Here is a 17,083-nt window from a genome sequence, read left to right as displayed (position 1 = left end):
TACATTTATATTTCTTTAGCTGATTTAACAAATTTTAGTTCAAAGGGAAAAACTAATTTCAATCTACAAACTAATTTTGTTATTTTCATATTGAAATTACATTCCTCTTTTTAAAACAAATATAAATGTTTGAACAAATAGATTCCCTCACACCCGTCTCATACAACCAAGTAAAACTCAGGGTAAGGTTTCCATATCATTCTGTCTCGCTCTGACGTGCTCACAGCCGTACAGTATATTTATTACTGCATGTCAGTGTAAATTTCGGTAACGGTTTTGAGTCAAAGTTCTCCTCAAAATTGTTTTGTTTCTTTCAACTTAATTTAAGATGAAGAAGAAGGCCTATATTAATTGCATCCTTTAAAAAGCTAAAGCTTATTTTCAAGTATTGATCACCTTTCAAAGGTTTTTATACCCGTTACTCGTAGAGTAAAAGGGTATACTAGATTCGTCGGAAAGTATGTAACAGGCAGAAGGAAGCGTTTCCGACCCCACAAAGTATATATATTCTTGATCAGGATCACTAGCCGAGTCGATCTAGCCATGTCCGTCTGTCCGTCTGTCCGTCTGTCCGTCTGTCTGTCCGTCCGGATGAACGCTGAGATCTCGGAAACTATGGGAGCTAGGCTATTGAGATTTGGCGTGCAGATTCCTGAGCTTCTTACGCAGCGCAAGTTTGTTTCAGCACAGTGCCACGCCCACTCTAACGCCCACAAACCGCCCAAAACTGTGGCTCCTACAGTTTTGACGCTAGAATAAAAATTTTAACTGAAATGTATTGTTCTCACCAATACCTATCGATTGACCCAAAAAAAAGTTTGCCACGCCCACTTTAACGCCCACAAACCGCGAAATCCTGTGACGCCCACAATTTTCATGCTAGATAAAAAATTTTAACTGAAATGTATTGGTCTCGTTGATACCTATCGATTGATCCAAAAAAAATTTGCCACGCCCACTCTAACGCCCATAACGCTTAAATCGGTATACCTCCGGTAGGTGGCGCATTTTAATCTCGCTTTGCTGCTTGCATATCTCCATATAGCTGAGTAACGGGTATCTGATAGTCGAGGTACTCGACTATAGCGTTCTTCCTTGTTTTTTATTGAGTCGCAATTTACTGCATCATGTCAGATAGAAAGAGGGGTGAAGTTGGGTGGTAAGAGGAAGCTTTTAAGTAAAAGGTATTCTTTTTTGTTTTTAAATTCGCCTTATAGAATGACCTTAATTTACTGTCTAGAAAATATCACATTCACAACACTATAGTTTTTTATTCGATATTTTAATAAATTTGTTAAAAGAATAAAATGTAAAAGACATTTAATGCAAACAAAGAAAATAAATCTAACCTAGGAGGATAACATACTCCCTAATGCACCAGAGGGAAAATCCAAAACGAATCGTTCATAGGTAAGTCTTACAGAAATTGTTAACCTTTGTAAATAAAAGAACAGAGTTATATAAAATATATTAACTGTGCAGTTTTCCTCTTGGAAAACCCCCAAAAAACGATACAACTAATTTAAGTAGCAAAAATAAAGACAAGACCAGGTACAGGAAATAGCCGATCTATTCGCGCTATTTTAATCTTGATTTCCACAGGCGAAGCTGCGAGCGACCATGCTCGTACATTAAAATATGCGTTTTTTGTCCATTTTACGTACTACATACTACTTTTTTGGCGCTCCCAGAAACATATGTAAGCAGGTGCACCAAAATAAGAGCGAAAGGAGCTAGCAGCGCTAAGAAAGAGAAGAGTGCGCGGCTTACATATTTCAGTAAGTAATGAATACATATTTTCATCATTTTTTCTTTCCTCAATAAAGTTAATTCCAATTTTATTTACCCATTTCCGATTAGGTTAATGTATAATTTAATTGACTGAAAAACAATGGTCCGGGCGTGGGAGTGGTATTTTCGCTTCTTGCATTTTCTCTCTCCACACTGACCTGCAGTGCACTCACATGTTTTCACTGTTTCAAAAGCACTAGAAGGTAGTTAAAGGACCGAAATTCCGTACACGTAAAATTAGCAGCTAAAAACTTAACAGCGCTGTAAGTATTTTTACAATGCCTTTAGTCAACGACTTACTCCCATATGGCGACACTGTTGCCCATGTGCACAATGCCATTTTTGCGAATTTTCCGAGTCTCTACATCCATTTTAACTTTACTAACGTTACTAACCACTTAGTAACTTTCGCACGTTACTAAGTTGAACAATAACAAGAAAGGAAGTTTACTTCGGCAAGCCGAACCTTGTGTACCCTTTCAGTTATATTTATTAAATTTAAAAAAAAAACAAAAAATGGAATTCCCAATAGTATATATGTCAGAAAACACCGAAGCTATTATTTGTTTCATATTATTTTACCACAAATTTTTTCGATCGTTCCTATGGCAGCTATATGATTTAGTCGTCCGATTTTGATAAAATTTAATACGAAATTCAAAACTAATTAAAAAATGTTATTTCCAAGCTTAGGAGGTTATATGTTAAAAAACACCAAAGATATAATTTTTTTTAATTTTTTTTTCCGATTATTCCTATGGGAGCTTTAAGATATAGTTGTCCGATCCGGCTGGTTCCGACTTATATACTACCTGCAAAAGATATAAGACTTTTCGGAAAGTTTCAGCCCGATTGCTTTAAAACTGAGAGACTAGTTTGCGTAGAAACGGACGGACAGACGGACATGGCTAGATCGGAAACGTCTCCTTCACTGCGTTGCAAACTTCTGACTGAAATCAATATGGGTTTTCACAAAAAATGTTCGTATGGCCATTAAAAAACGAGCAAGATTCTTTTCAACTCCCTTCATTCGTTGAAATAAACATTTTGAGATTAAACAAGGAAGAACGCTATAGTCGAGTACCTTGACTATCAGATACCCGTTACTCAGCTAAATAGAGATATGCAAGTAGCAAAGCGAGATTAAAATGCGCCACCTACCGGCGGTATACAGATTTAAGCGTTATGGGCGTTCGAGTGGGCGTGGCAAATTTTTTTTTTGGGTCAATCGATAGGTATTGATTTGAACATTACATTTCAGTTAAAATTTTTGTTCTAGCATCAAAAATGTAGGAGCCACAGTTTTGGGAGGTTTGTGGGCGTTAGAGTCTCTACTGAAACAAACTTGCGCTGCGTAAGAAGCTCAGGAATCTGCACACCAAATCTCAATAGCCTAGTTCCCATAGTTTCCGAGATCTCAGCGTTCATCCGGACAGACAGACGGACAGACGGACATGGCTAGATCGACTTGGCTAGTGATCCTGATCAAGAATATATATACTTTATGGGGTCGGAAACGCTTCCTTCTGCCTGTTACATACTTTCCGACGAATCTAGAATACCCTTTTACTCTACGAGTAACGGGTATAAAAATATTTCTTTTTTGTGACCTTTTTGCAAAATGTATCAATTTAAATATCTATATGGCGACCGTAAATGCGACTGCCCTAAAACCATTCTTATTGGTTTGCTTTCAAGTGCACTTGTACATAAATAATACGAAAAATATATCACTCCAATTTCGTTTTGGGTGGCCGGTTTTCAGGGAATAACTTTACATCTATTTACATCCTTTCCGATGAATCTGATATACCCTTTTACTCTACCAGTACAACTATATCTTATAGGTGTCATAGAAAATCTTATATAACACCAGTTAACAAAATAATTTTATTAAATGCTCCAAGTGATGGTAGTTCCTGGTAGAGTTACCGCCTATTAAACAAAAAGACAAAATAATTTTTAGGACAATTTTTTTAAGGATTTTTTAGGAAGCATTTTTTTGTATCTCCGTTTTTTATCTATATTTTGAGTTGCGCCCAACCAATTTGTGTGTTTTATTTTTGTCGTCCGAAAATTTATGTGAAAATAAAGACATTTTTTTAGTTGGACGGTGCCTTAAACTTTCATTAAAAATGACTGACATGGCACATTTGTCTACTCTTTAAATACCTAATTGAATTTTGTGGAATTAACATTGATATAGCGACAGTATTTTATAATTAAAAAGATCGTGGGTTTTTTTTAGCATAATTAAATATAATTGTTAAGGTTATTACAAACAAAATATCAAAGTTTAAAATCAAGTCTACTATATCTAGACGAATATAAAATATGCCTAGGACTTAAAAGCCATTGTGGACCGTAAAACTATTTTTTATTGAACATTTTCTTTATTAAGGATACCGAAAAAAAATATTTTTTGGGGTGACCCTAAAAATGTCGTACAAAATAAGTCTGCTGTACTTTGCATGGCTGACTACGCAGGTAAAACTATCGCTAGGAAACATGTTAATCTTTTCCTACAACACAACGTCCAAGAGGACCTCTAAGGATCAGCACTGACAAACAAAAGGGGGAGATTATTTTTGAGTTCATCCTTTCATTAAATCTCCAGGTGTGTATCATAGGTAACGAGCCCACCTTCATAACGAAAAATCGGAGGGAGGTCATTACCCTATTTATAACCGTTAATCGTAGGGTAAAAGGGTGTACTAGGTTCGTCGGAAAGTACGTAACAGGTAGAAGGAAGCGTTTCCGAACCCATGAAGTATAAATATTCTTAGTCAGGATCACTAACCGAGTCGATATAGCCATGTCCTCCTGTCCGTCTGTCCTCATGAACGCTTTGATCTCAGAAACTATAAACGCTACAATACTGGGATTAGACATATAGACAGCGTTTAAAAAGCTACGCTACTCATGTAGTACTTCGTTTTGCAACTGCTACCGCACTCAATTTGACGAGAACCGGAGAAGAGTCATAGCACAACAACGAAAAAGGATGTGCTCTGATCTGCTCGGATCTTTAACGAGTGGCGAGTTATAGCTATAGCAATAGCAGAAAATGATATTCTGTGCTCTGCGTAGCCGTAGACAAAAGTTGAGAGCGAGATGAGAGCAGAGCAAATTATATTTTTTACGTGCTGTAGCTCTCGCGTATTTCTGTTTTGGCTATTCTTCTTTTTATGCAACGTTATTTTATTCTTGCCTCTTTTAAGAATGCGTTTAATGCAAACAGTTTTGACACTTGTGAGTTTTGATTTACTGTGCGAACATGTCACCAACAAATAAAACGTATAACATTTTAAAATACTTTGAAGAGAGTGACAACGAGCACCTTAAATGCAAGACATGTTTTTAAATTCTAAAAAACGATCGTGTCTTTGACATGTGTCGCATGACATCAGCACTGAACAGCAAGAAAATGATTCTAGTTGCATAATTAAAATTCAAATAAAATAAAAAAAAAACACAAAAATAAAATTTTAAAAAAATCCGATCGTACATTGCTCTAGTCACTAAGAATAGCGTACCATTTAATGTACTTAATTCCGATAATATGCGTAACATAATTCAGCCCATATGTCAAGGTCTTAAAAATACAAGTGGGCTTTACATTAAATGGAACCAAGTGCAAATCTGTTCTTAAACATGTAATAGAAAACATAAGACTTGAAATAAATCAATAATTCGGCGTTAGACAAATACGAAATAGCACTAAGCCAAATCCATTTAATTACATCGGATAACGGGGCCAATATGGTAAAGACTTCGAAAATTTAATTAGAAACGCATTTGAGCGACGATGATACTGACGATGCCGGTATTGAACAGAACGTTAAGTACATAATGCAAATCGAGCTTTTTGAAAAAACAGAAAGTATTCATGTGGGTGATATACAAATAATGGGTCGTTAAAAAAGTCTTGCGGTTTTTTCGCTGGTTGTCGCTGCAAGCGCGTATTTTTATTCGTCGCATCGGATCATGCTGTACCTTTTTGGAAAACTATTTCACGCGCTAGCACGTGTTTCATTGTGACGTGTTTGATTGTGGTTTCTTTTTAGTCGTTCGTGACTTATAGCATCGCAAACATGGAGAAAAATAAAGAGAAAATACGGCATATTTTAAAATACTACTACGATAAAGGCAAAAATGCATCTCAAGCCGCCAATAAAACTTGTGCAGTTTACGAACCCGATACACAACGATGGTTTCAACGTTTTCATTCTGGTGTAGACGAGGTTGAAAATGCGCCACGCTCCGCAAGGCCTGTCGTCGAATATTGCGATAAAATCGTTGAATTGGTCGAAAGAGACCGGCATAGTAGCGGCCGTAGCATCAGTCAAGAGCTGGGCATGAGTCATCAAACCGTTATAAACCATTTGAAGAAGCTTGGAGTCACTAAGAAGCTCGAAGTATGAATTGACGCAAAAAAAAACATCTTCGAATCGCTTCTGAATCGCAACAAAATCGACCCCTTTTTGGGGCTTATGGTGACTGGCGATGAAAAATGGGCCACTTGCGACAACGTAAGGCGGAAACGGTCGTGGTTGAAAAGCGGCCCAGACGGTGGCCAAGCCGGGATTGACGGCCGTAAAAGTTCTTCGGCATGGAATAATCCACTATGAGCTGCTCCCCTATGGCCAAACGCTCAACTCGGACCTGTACTGCCAACAACTGGACCGCTTGAAGGCAGCACTCCTGCAGAAGAGACCATCTTTGATCAACAGGGGCCGAATTGTCTTCCATCAGGACAACGCCAAGCTAAACACATCTTTGATGACGCGTCGGAAGCTCCGGGAGCTCGGATGGGAGGATCTTTTGCATCCAACGTATAGTCCGGATCTCGCACCAAGTGATTTCCACCTGTTTGTGTCCATGGCGAACGCGCTTGGTAGTCTGAAGTTGGCCACAAGAGAGTCTTGTGAAAATTGGCTCTCCGAGTTTTTTGCCAATAAGGAAATGAGGTTCTAAAAGAGGGGCATTATGAAGTTGGCTCCTCATTGGGAACGCGTCATCGAACAAAACGGCGCATATTTGACTTGAATCGCGTTATTGTAACCTATTTTATGAACAATTGAAAATTCAATAAAGATACCGAAGGACTTTTTTGACAACCTAATATGGCGATGTGCAGCACACACTGGACTGCTTTGTGCACTAGACGTTACAAAAAATACAAATATTAGAGAGTATTTGTTAACCTGCCGCAATCTTACCAAATACATTGGAAAGCAATCAAACGTTTACCGTAACTTATTTGAACTAAAAAATATTTAATTACCTTAATTGGATTGTCGAACTAGATGGGGATCAACTTACAACATGGTTGACCAACTCAATAAGGCGAAAAGTGTATTAGGCCTTATTGAAACTGTCGAGAATAAATCAAGAGATGACGATTTCCTAGTGAATGAAATAGTATGGAACTTTATGAACTCGTATGTCATTATTATCTAATAGTTCAATGACTTCAGAGACCAATAATATTGAAAGTAGTGATGTCCATGAAAAGGTTGAATCATTGAAATTACCTTATATATAAATGTTTTAATCAATTAAGAATTTTAATCCAAAACCAAATGTAAATAAGCATGTGGTTAAATATCCATAAATTTGTAGGTACCAATAGAGCGGGCGTTTTCGTCTTTAAAACTGGTGTTGGCGGTCAACCGAAAATATACTTTTTCCGCCTAAACTCAACTCACTTAGATAATGCGATCGACAGTTTAAATTTATTTGAAGACGATAATTAATAATTTAATTAAATTTTCGTAATTACTGAAAACTCAATGACTGAATAGCATATTTATTTAATATCGATTTAATTTGATTTTTGAATTTTTTTCTGAATAAAGTATTATTGTTACTTACTTACTACTATTTCAATTAATTTTATTATGTCAACGAATGTATAGCCAAGATAAAAACAGAAAAACTAAAACACGCGTAAGCCGCAACTTTTGGCTACGGCTACGCAGAGCACAGAACATCATTTTCTGCTATTGCTATAGCTATAACTCGCCTCTCGTCAAAGTCAGAGCTGTAGCAATAGCATAGCAATATTTTTAAGAATCTCGCTGCTACGGAGTAGTAAATGCAAATCCTGCATACACTTTAAAACCCACAAACTTAAAAAAAATCGCAAGTATTTATGCTGATATCTCGGAAACTATCATAGATAGAGAATTGAGATTTCAGGTTTAGATTCCGTAGCCTTGTACGCAACACAAGTTTGTTACGCAAATATGCCATGCCCACTCTAACGCACACAACCGCCCAACACTGTGGCGCCCACAATTTTCATGCCAGAAAAAATTGTTTAGCTGAAATGTATTAGTCTCGTCAACACCTATCGATTGAGCCAAAAAAAGTTTGCCACGCCCACTCCAACGCCCATAACGCTTAAATCTGACTGCCGCCCACATAACCATATATTGAGATCGCGGGTAGGTTGCGCATCACAATCTCGCTTTGCTGCTTTAGCTGATTAATGGGTATCTGATAGTCGAGGTACTCGACTAGAGCGCCCTTCCTTGTTTTTGACTAAGTTATGGGGAAGGCAAAATCATGAGGAGTGTTGGAAACACTCTTTCTATGACCACCGCTATATAGTCATTAGCTGCGACACCAACGTTCCATTTACCGAAACTATCGGAAAACGAACTGGAATCTCCATCCAAACACCCTTGGCTGACTCATACCAGAGAATACTTCACCCGTAGATTAAAATAATTATATACTAAACAATCTTATAGGACTTGTAAAAACGCCTGATAAACTCAAGTCCGACCAGCGCAACCAGGGGACCAAGAAAACTAAGCTACAATAGTGGGCTTAGGAACTCGAAGTCATCAGGAAAAGCGCTCGCAGGCCTGGCAACTATACGAGGTGTGTTCAAAAAGTAAGGTGACCGTATCTTCAAGAAAAACTATTAATTTATTTATCAATATTAATGTTGTCCCCTTCAAAGTAATCCCCCTCAGATACAATACACTTATGCCAACGGTTTTTCCAATCCTCAGAGCACTTCCCATAAGCACTTTTCGGTATAGCCTTGAGCTCTTCCAGCGATGCAGTCTTTATCTCTTCAATCGTTGCAAATCTCCGTCCTTTCATAGGTCTCTTTAGTTTTGGGAACAAGAAAAAGTCACATGGGGCCAAATCCGGTGAATATGGTGGCTGAGGCATTATTGTGGTGTTGTTTTTGGCCAAAAAATCTCTCACAAGCAAAGATGAGTGAGCAGGGGCATTATTGTGATGCAAAAGCCATGAATTGTTTTTCCACAATTCTGGACGTTTCTTTCGTATTGCTTCTCGCAAACGGCGCAAAACTTCCAGATAATACTGTTTATTGACCGTACGACCATATGGTAAGAACTCCTGATGCACCACGCCATGGTAATCGAAGAATACTGTGATCAAAACTTTGACATTTGATCGAACTTGGCGTGCTTTTTTCGGTCTTGGCTCACCTGGGCTCTTCCATTGTGACGATTGGGCTTTGGTTTCGATATCATAACCATATACCCATGATTCGTCACCAGTTATGACCCTTTTGAGTAAATCTGAGTCGTCGTTGACGTCATCCAACAGCTCTTGAGCGATGCTCATGCGACGGTTCTTTTGGTCAAAATTCAGCAATTTTGGAACAAACTTCGCTGACACACGACTCATGCCCAAAACGTTTGAAAAAATTTCATGGCACGAGCCAAGCGATATACCGACATCTTCAGCAACTTCTCTGATAGTGATTCGACGATTTTCCAAAACAATTTTCTTCACTGCTTGAACGTTTTCATCAGTTGTTGACGTGCTTGGGCGTCCAGAGCGAGGCTCGTCATTGGCATCTTCCCGGCCATCTTGGAAGAGTTTGTACCACTGTAAACATTTTTTTTACTCAGAACAGTTTCACCGTATGCCACTGTCAACATTTCAAGCACTTAATTTTATTTTTTACACAAAATTTGATGCAAATCCTTTGATCCATATTTTTCGATAGCAAAAAATCGCTGAGCACGCAAAACAACTTGTTACCTTTACGCCTCTCACAACTAAACAAAAAAGGGGATTCAATTGAAACTTGGTACAGATGTTAGGGAAGAGTGTACCAACATAACAAAACAAAAAAATCGATAATCGAAAATATGTTGCCCGCGAAATTTGAAAAGTCACCTTACTTTTTGAACACACCTCGTACAAAGACAGTCTCGACGTTTACAACAAAGAGTTATGAATGACAAAAAGGCGATCGTAGGCGTGCTTCTGCACTGGCATAGAGGAAACTTCCGAGGCAACTTTAGCTCTAAGTGCCCGCAGATTGCAATACGTTGGACCGTTTTTCTTAGCAGATCTTACGAACTCCCCGAATCGCATTGCCATCTTCCTTCAAAGGTCAGGCTGGCAATCTGTGTCCACAAGCAACCTATCCAGCTAGGATACCTTCTTAGGCACAGAAGAGGGAAGGGCTAACCGTAGCCACGGTGAGTCTGCAGCTGCAGTCAGCAGATTTATTTCACACCAAAACGGAGCATCCCAAAGAAAAGGGAAATTGTATTTTGTGCCGTAATTTTATATAAAAAAAAGGGAAACTACTAGTCGACGCCCTTGTATTTTAAGATATGAGCAAATTTATTTATTTATATATATTATATTATATAAACTGGTACTTGTCTATTACTAAACTAAAGGGAAACTAGGGAAGAAAGGTGCACAAGACGACATTTCGCAGAGTAAGAGGGAACCGGGTCATTAAAGTTTAGAGAAAGAAGGGCAAAAGATAGGAATTTTTTTTGAACACGCTCAATACGATTGATGTGTGTAGTTCCAGTCGGACTCCAGACAAACGAAGCATATTCCAATCTGGACCTAATGAACGAAGAAAATAGGCTTAGTTTCGTGTACGGATCTTTAAATTGCGTGGAATTTCGTTTTACAAAACCATACATAGCGTATGCCTTTGGAATTAAGTAGTTTATGTGATCCATGAAAGTAAATTTGGTATCAAACATAACTCCTAGGTCCAGTGATTCATTTCTTAAGGAAAGAACATGGGAACTAATGGAATAAGAGCTAAGGACATTAATTAATCGTTTGCTGTACCTAACGTGGAAACATTTTGAAACGTTCAGAGGCAACTTATTACGAGAACACCAATTTCCCACTTTTACTAGGTCATTTTGAAGAAGTTCACTATCGGAGATTGAATTCACAGACCTAAATATTTTAAGATCGTCCGCAAACAACAGGAATTCAGAATTTGTTATGCAATAGCTTAAATCATTAATGAAGATGATGAATAGAAACGGACCCAATGCACTTCCCTGAGGAAGGCCAGAAGTAGCCACATACGGGTTTGAGAAAACACCATTGCACTCTACTCTATAAATCCGCCCATCTAAATAAGATTTAAACCAATTTAATATCGATGAATGAAATCCAAATTTCTGCAATTTTGCTATTAAAGCATTATGGGAGACTTTGTCAAATGCTTTGGCGAAGTCGGTGTAGACTACATCAACTTGATGATGACTGATAAACGAGTGGATGCAAAAAAGATTAAACGTAGCTAAGTTAGTGGTAGTTGACCTTCCAGGCATAAAACCATGTTGGTTAGGACTGATGATCCGACCAGCAAGAAAAGTTAGCTGCTTAGCTACAATTCGTTCAAAAATTTTTGAGACATTACTTAGCTTTGCAATTGGCCTATAATTTGAAACAATATTTTTGTAACCAGACTTGAATATAGGAGAAACTGTGGCAAGTTTCCATCTATTCGCAAATACCCCAGTGGAAAGAGACTTGTTGAAGATCATTTTTAGGGGCTCACTAAGAACACCTATACAGTTTTTCAAAATAAATGGAGAAAGGCCATCGCAGTCTAATTTTCCTGAGTCGTTAAAACTCTCAGCCGCCATATGACAGTCCAAATCAGTAACATCTAAGCACCCAATATTTAGCATCGTGGCAATGGCACCGAGTGAATCATCGTCATTCCACAGCGAGCTCGGTTCAAAGTTAGATACAAAGTACTTAGCAAATAGATTAGCGACCCCAATATCAGAAGAAGCTGAAAGACTTTCATATGACATATGGGAAGGAAAGTAGGAGGTTGTACGTTTAGAATTGACAAAGTGCCAGAATGACTTAGGATTGGTAATTAGTTTACACTCTATATCAGCAATATATTGGCTGTATAAGAATTTATTGAGAAACTCAAACTCACGCATATGTTGTTTGTACCGATCAAAGTCGGCAGCTTCACCGCTTTCTATGTAGCGCTTATAGAATTTATTTCGGAGATTTTTGTATTTTTTTAGTCCTTGTGTGTACCATGGTAGTCGATAAGAACTTTGAACTCTAGTTTTAGCATATCTGCCTATAATAGTAGAGAGAAAAGATATAAAAACTTCATAGGTTGTATTCACCCGCATGCGAGAGGACTTCCGCCCATCTGATATTAGAAATATCACTACGGATAGAATCTAAACTGCTAGAATTAATATAGGTAAGAGGCAAGCGAGAATTATTTGGTGAGAAAATATAACAAGTAATTAAGATTAATAGGGGCTTGTGATGAGCATCACACGCGGCTAGAGGATTATCGCTGCAGCATAGAGTAAGGCATAAATCAGTACAAAAATTAGATCTAGAAGCTTATTTATGTTATTAAAAACATGGTTAATCTGGACTAATCCCATACTAAGAAGCTCATCGATGACTAAGATTTCGTGGGGAAGATGCAGATTACTGGGAACCATTGCTGAAGACTCAAGATCATGAGCCCACACGAGCGAAGATAGGTTGAAGTCGCCCAAAACACATATATATTGGCCATCTTCCAGCTCCTGGTATAGGTGGGCAATGTTGTCAACATGCGCTTTATATAAATCAAAACTGCTGCTTGGGGGTATGTATGATACTGTCAGGAAAATTGTTTCCGTAGGACCAGCGAGAGATACACAGAGTTGGTCGAGAAGAGAATCCTCGTTCTGGAGACAAATAGCAATGCAACGCAGCTCACGCCGCACAGCAACTAAAACTCCGCCACCTCTGGAGCATCGTGTTTTAACGGAATCTCGATCCTTACGGAACACATGATAAAGATTTGTATCGAAAAATTCATTATCGAAGAAATCCATGTTGAGCCAGGTTTCAACAAAAATGATGACGTCATGATCACCATGAGACGTTGCCTGGAAAAGGGATTGAGCTTTCGTACGCATACCACCGATATTTTGAAAATAAATATTGAAATTTGTATTGTTAGCGCATATCCAGTCATCCATGGTCATGCTATCAATAACTGGTCCAGCATCATGGCCCGAATCCGTAAGAGGCCTCGCTGGGATTTTATCATAATTAATAAAATTATTTGTAAGAACCTTCAGTAAAGTAGTGGTACGGATACGAATAGGCTGGTGATCGGCGCTCCAAATATTAGGTGGGCAGTCAATATTAGCATTCAAGATATAACTGCACGCAGGTTAATCCACTCCTGGTAATAATGAGCGAGAACGTACTACAGCAGCCGCAGTCCATTGTTGTTGTTGATGGCGAAAGCATCTCCAAAGAGCACCTTCAGAGAGAGCACTCTGAGAGGCTCGCCATCCAGCCAAATGTGTCGATAAAAGTTGTTGTAGAAAGTCGAACGTCAGAAAGGTAGAGACGGAGAGCGCATAACTATTAGGCGATGAAGAGTAAGAATCCACCCGATTTTCTAGGTACTTCCGGAGAGAGACGCAAGATGATGAGAGCGCAACTCCGAGGAGCGCGCCGATATTAGAGCCAGGCGGACGGCGAATGTCGCGCACAGCGGACAACAAAAGCTCCAGCTGATGTTGTTGACGGTGCAACGGGAGAGAGGCGCAAGATGATGAGAGCGCAACTCCGAGGAGTGCGCCGATATTAGAACCAGGTGGACTGCGAACGTCTCGCAAAGCAAACAACAAAAGCTCCGGCTGATGTTGTTGATGAAGCATCAGGAGAGCCACGGAAAATGGTGTGAGCGCAACTCCGAGGAGCGTGCCGATATCTTCAAGAAAAACTATTAATTTATTTATCAATATTAATGTTGTCCCCTTCAAAGTAATCCCCCTCAGATACAATACACTTATGCCAACGGTTTTTCCAATCCTCAGAGCACTTCCCATAAGCACTTTTCGGTATAGCCTTGAGCTCTTCCAGCGATGCAGTCTTTATCTCTTCAATCGTTGCAAATCTCCGTCCTTTCATAGGTCTCTTTAGTTTTGGGAACAAGAAAAAGTCACATGGGGCCAAATCCGGTGAATATGGTGGCTGAGGCATTATTGTGGTGTTGTTTTTGGCCAAAAAATCTCTCACAAGCAAAGATGAGTGAGCAGGGGCATTATTGTGATGCAAAAGCCATGAATTGTTTTTCCACAATTCTGGACGTTTCTTTCGTATTGCTTCTCGCAAACGGCGCAAAACTTCCAGATAATACTGTTTATTGACCGTACGACCATATGGTAAGAACTCCTGATGCACCACGCCATGGTAATCGAAGAATACTGTGATCAAAACTTTGACATTTGATCGAACTTGGCGTGCTTTTTTCGGTCTTGGCTCACCTGGGCTCTTCCATTGTGACGATTGGGCTTTGGTTTCGATATCATAACCATATACCCATGATTCGTCACCAGTTATGACCCTTTTGAGTAAATCTGAGTCGTCGTTGACGTCATCCAACAGCTCTTGAGCGATGCTCATGCGACGGTTCTTTTGGTCAAAATTCAGCAATTTTGGAACAAACTTCGCTGACACACGACTCATGCCCAAAACGTTTGAAAAAATTTCATGGCACGAGCCAAGCGATATACCGACATCTTCAGCAACTTCTCTGATAGTGATTCGACGATTTTCCAAAACAATTTTCTTCACTGCTTGAACGTTTTCATCAGTTGTTGACGTGCTTGGGCGTCCAGAGCGAGGCTCGTCATTGGCATCTTCCCGGCCATCTTGGAAGAGTTTGTACCACTGTAAACATTTTTTTTACTCAGAACAGTTTCACCGTATGCCACTGTCAACATTTCAAGCACTTAATTTTATTTTTTACACAAAATTTGATGCAAATCCTTTGATCCATATTTTTCGATAGCAAAAAATCGCTGAGCACGCAAAACAACTTGTTACCTTTACGCCTCTCACAACTAAACAAAAAAGGGGATTCAATTGAAACTTGGTACAGATGTTAGGGAAGAGTGTACCATAACAAAACAAAAAAATCGATAATCGAAAATATGTTGCCCGCGAAATTTGAAAAGTCACCTTACTTTTTGAACACACCTCGTACAAAGACAGTCTCGACGTTTACAACAAAGAGTTATGAATGACAAAAAGGCGATCGTAGGCGTGCTTCTGCACTGGCATAGAGGAAACTTCCGAGGCAACTTTAGCTCTAAGTGCCCGCAGATTGCAATACGTTGGACCATTTTTCTTAGCAGATCTTACGAACTCCCCGAATCGCATTGCCATCTTCATTCAAAGGTCAGGCTGGCAATCTGTGTCCACAAGCAACCTATCCAGCTAGGATACCTTCTTAGGCACAGAAGAGGGAAGGGCTAACCGTAGCCACGGTGAGTCTGCAGCTGCAGTCAGCAGATTTATTTCACACCAAAACGGAGCATCCCAAAGAAAAGGGAAATTGTATTTTGTGCCGTAATTTTATATAAAAAAAAGGGAAACTACTAGTCGACGCCCTTGTATTTTAAGATATGAGCAAATTTATTTATTTATATATTTATTTATTTCGCCAACAGTTGGTAAACTGGTACTTGTCTATTACTAAACTAAAGGGAAACTAGGGAAGAAAGGTGCACAAGACGACATTTCGCAGAGTAAGAGGGAACCGGGTCATTAAAGTTTAGAGAAAGAAGGGCAAAAGATAGGAATTTTTTTTGAACACGCTCAATACGATTGATGTGTGTAGTTCCAGTCGGACTCCAGACAAACGAAGCATATTCCAATCTGGACCTAATGAACGAAGAAAATAGGCTTAGTTTCGTGTACGGATCTTTAAATTGCGTGGAATTTCGTTTTACAAAACCATACATAGCGTATGCCTTTGGAATTAAGTAGTTTATGTGATCCATGAAAGTAAATTTGGTATCAAACATAACTCCTAGGTCCAGTGATTCATTTCTTAAGGAAAGAACATGGGAACTAATGGAATAAGAGGTAAGGACATTAATTAATCGTTTGCTGTACCTAACGTGGAAACATTTTGACACGTTCAGAGGCAACTTATTACGAGAACACCAATTTCCCACTTTTACTAGGTCATTTTGAAGAAGTTCACTATCGGAGATTGAATTCACAGACCTAAATATTTTAAGATCGTCCGCAAACAACAGGAATTCAGAATTTGTTATGCAATAGCTTAAATCATTAATGAAGATGATGAATAGAAACGGACCCAATGCACTTCCCTGAGGAAGGCCAGAAGTAGCCACATACGGGTTTGAGAAAACACCATTGCACTCTACTCTATAAATCCGCCCATCTAAATAAGATTTAAACCAATTTAATATTGATGAATGAAATCCAAATTTCTGCAATTTTGCTAATAAAGCATTATGGGAGACTTTGTCAAATGCTTTGGCGAAGTCGGTGTAGACTACATCAACTTGATGATGACTGATAAACGAGTGGATGCAAAAAAGATTAAACGTAGCTAAGTTAGTGGTAGTTGACCTTCCAGGCATAAAACCATGTTGGTTAGGACTGATGATCCGACCAGCAAGAAAAGTTAGCTGCTTAGCTACAATTCGTTCAAAAATTTTTGAGACATTACTTAGCTTTGCAATTGGCCTATAATTTGAAACAATATTTTTGTAACCAGACTTGAATATAGGAGAAACTGTGGCAAGTTTCCATCTATTCGCAAATACCCCAGTGGAAAGAGACTTGTTGAAGATCATTTTTAGGGGCTCACTAAGAACACCTATACAGTTTTTCAAAATAAATGGAGAAAGGCCATCGCAGTCTAATTTTCCTGAGTCGTTAAAACTCTCAGCCGCCATATGACAGTCCAAATCAGTAACATCTAAGCACCCAATATTTAGCATCGTGGCAATGGCACCGAGTGAATCATCGTCATTCCACAGCGAGCTCGGTTCAAAGTTAGATACAAAGTACTTAGCAAATAGATTAGCGACCCCAATATCAGAAGAAGCTGAAAGACTTTCATATGACATATGGGAAGGAAAGTAGGAGGTTGTACGTTTAGAATTGACAAAGTGCCAGAATGACTTAGGATTGGTAATTAGTT

At 38.9% G+C, this 17,083-nt stretch overlaps 1 protein-coding gene across 2 annotated transcripts in view; it reads right to left on the bottom strand.

Moving 5' to 3' along the window:
• The window catches only part of uex (metal transporter uex), a 202,432-nt gene that overhangs the window by 166,971 nt on the left and 18,378 nt on the right, over positions 1-17,083 (bottom strand). The window lies entirely within an intron of this gene.

The sequence above is a fragment of the Drosophila suzukii genome (genome assembly GCF_043229965.1).
Source record: "Drosophila suzukii chromosome 2 unlocalized genomic scaffold, CBGP_Dsuzu_IsoJpt1.0 scf_2c, whole genome shotgun sequence".
Taxonomy (NCBI): Eukaryota; Metazoa; Arthropoda; class Insecta; order Diptera; family Drosophilidae; genus Drosophila; species Drosophila suzukii.
The sequence above is the reverse complement of the archived record's forward strand: the minus strand, read 5'-3'. Positions and strand labels throughout refer to the sequence as shown.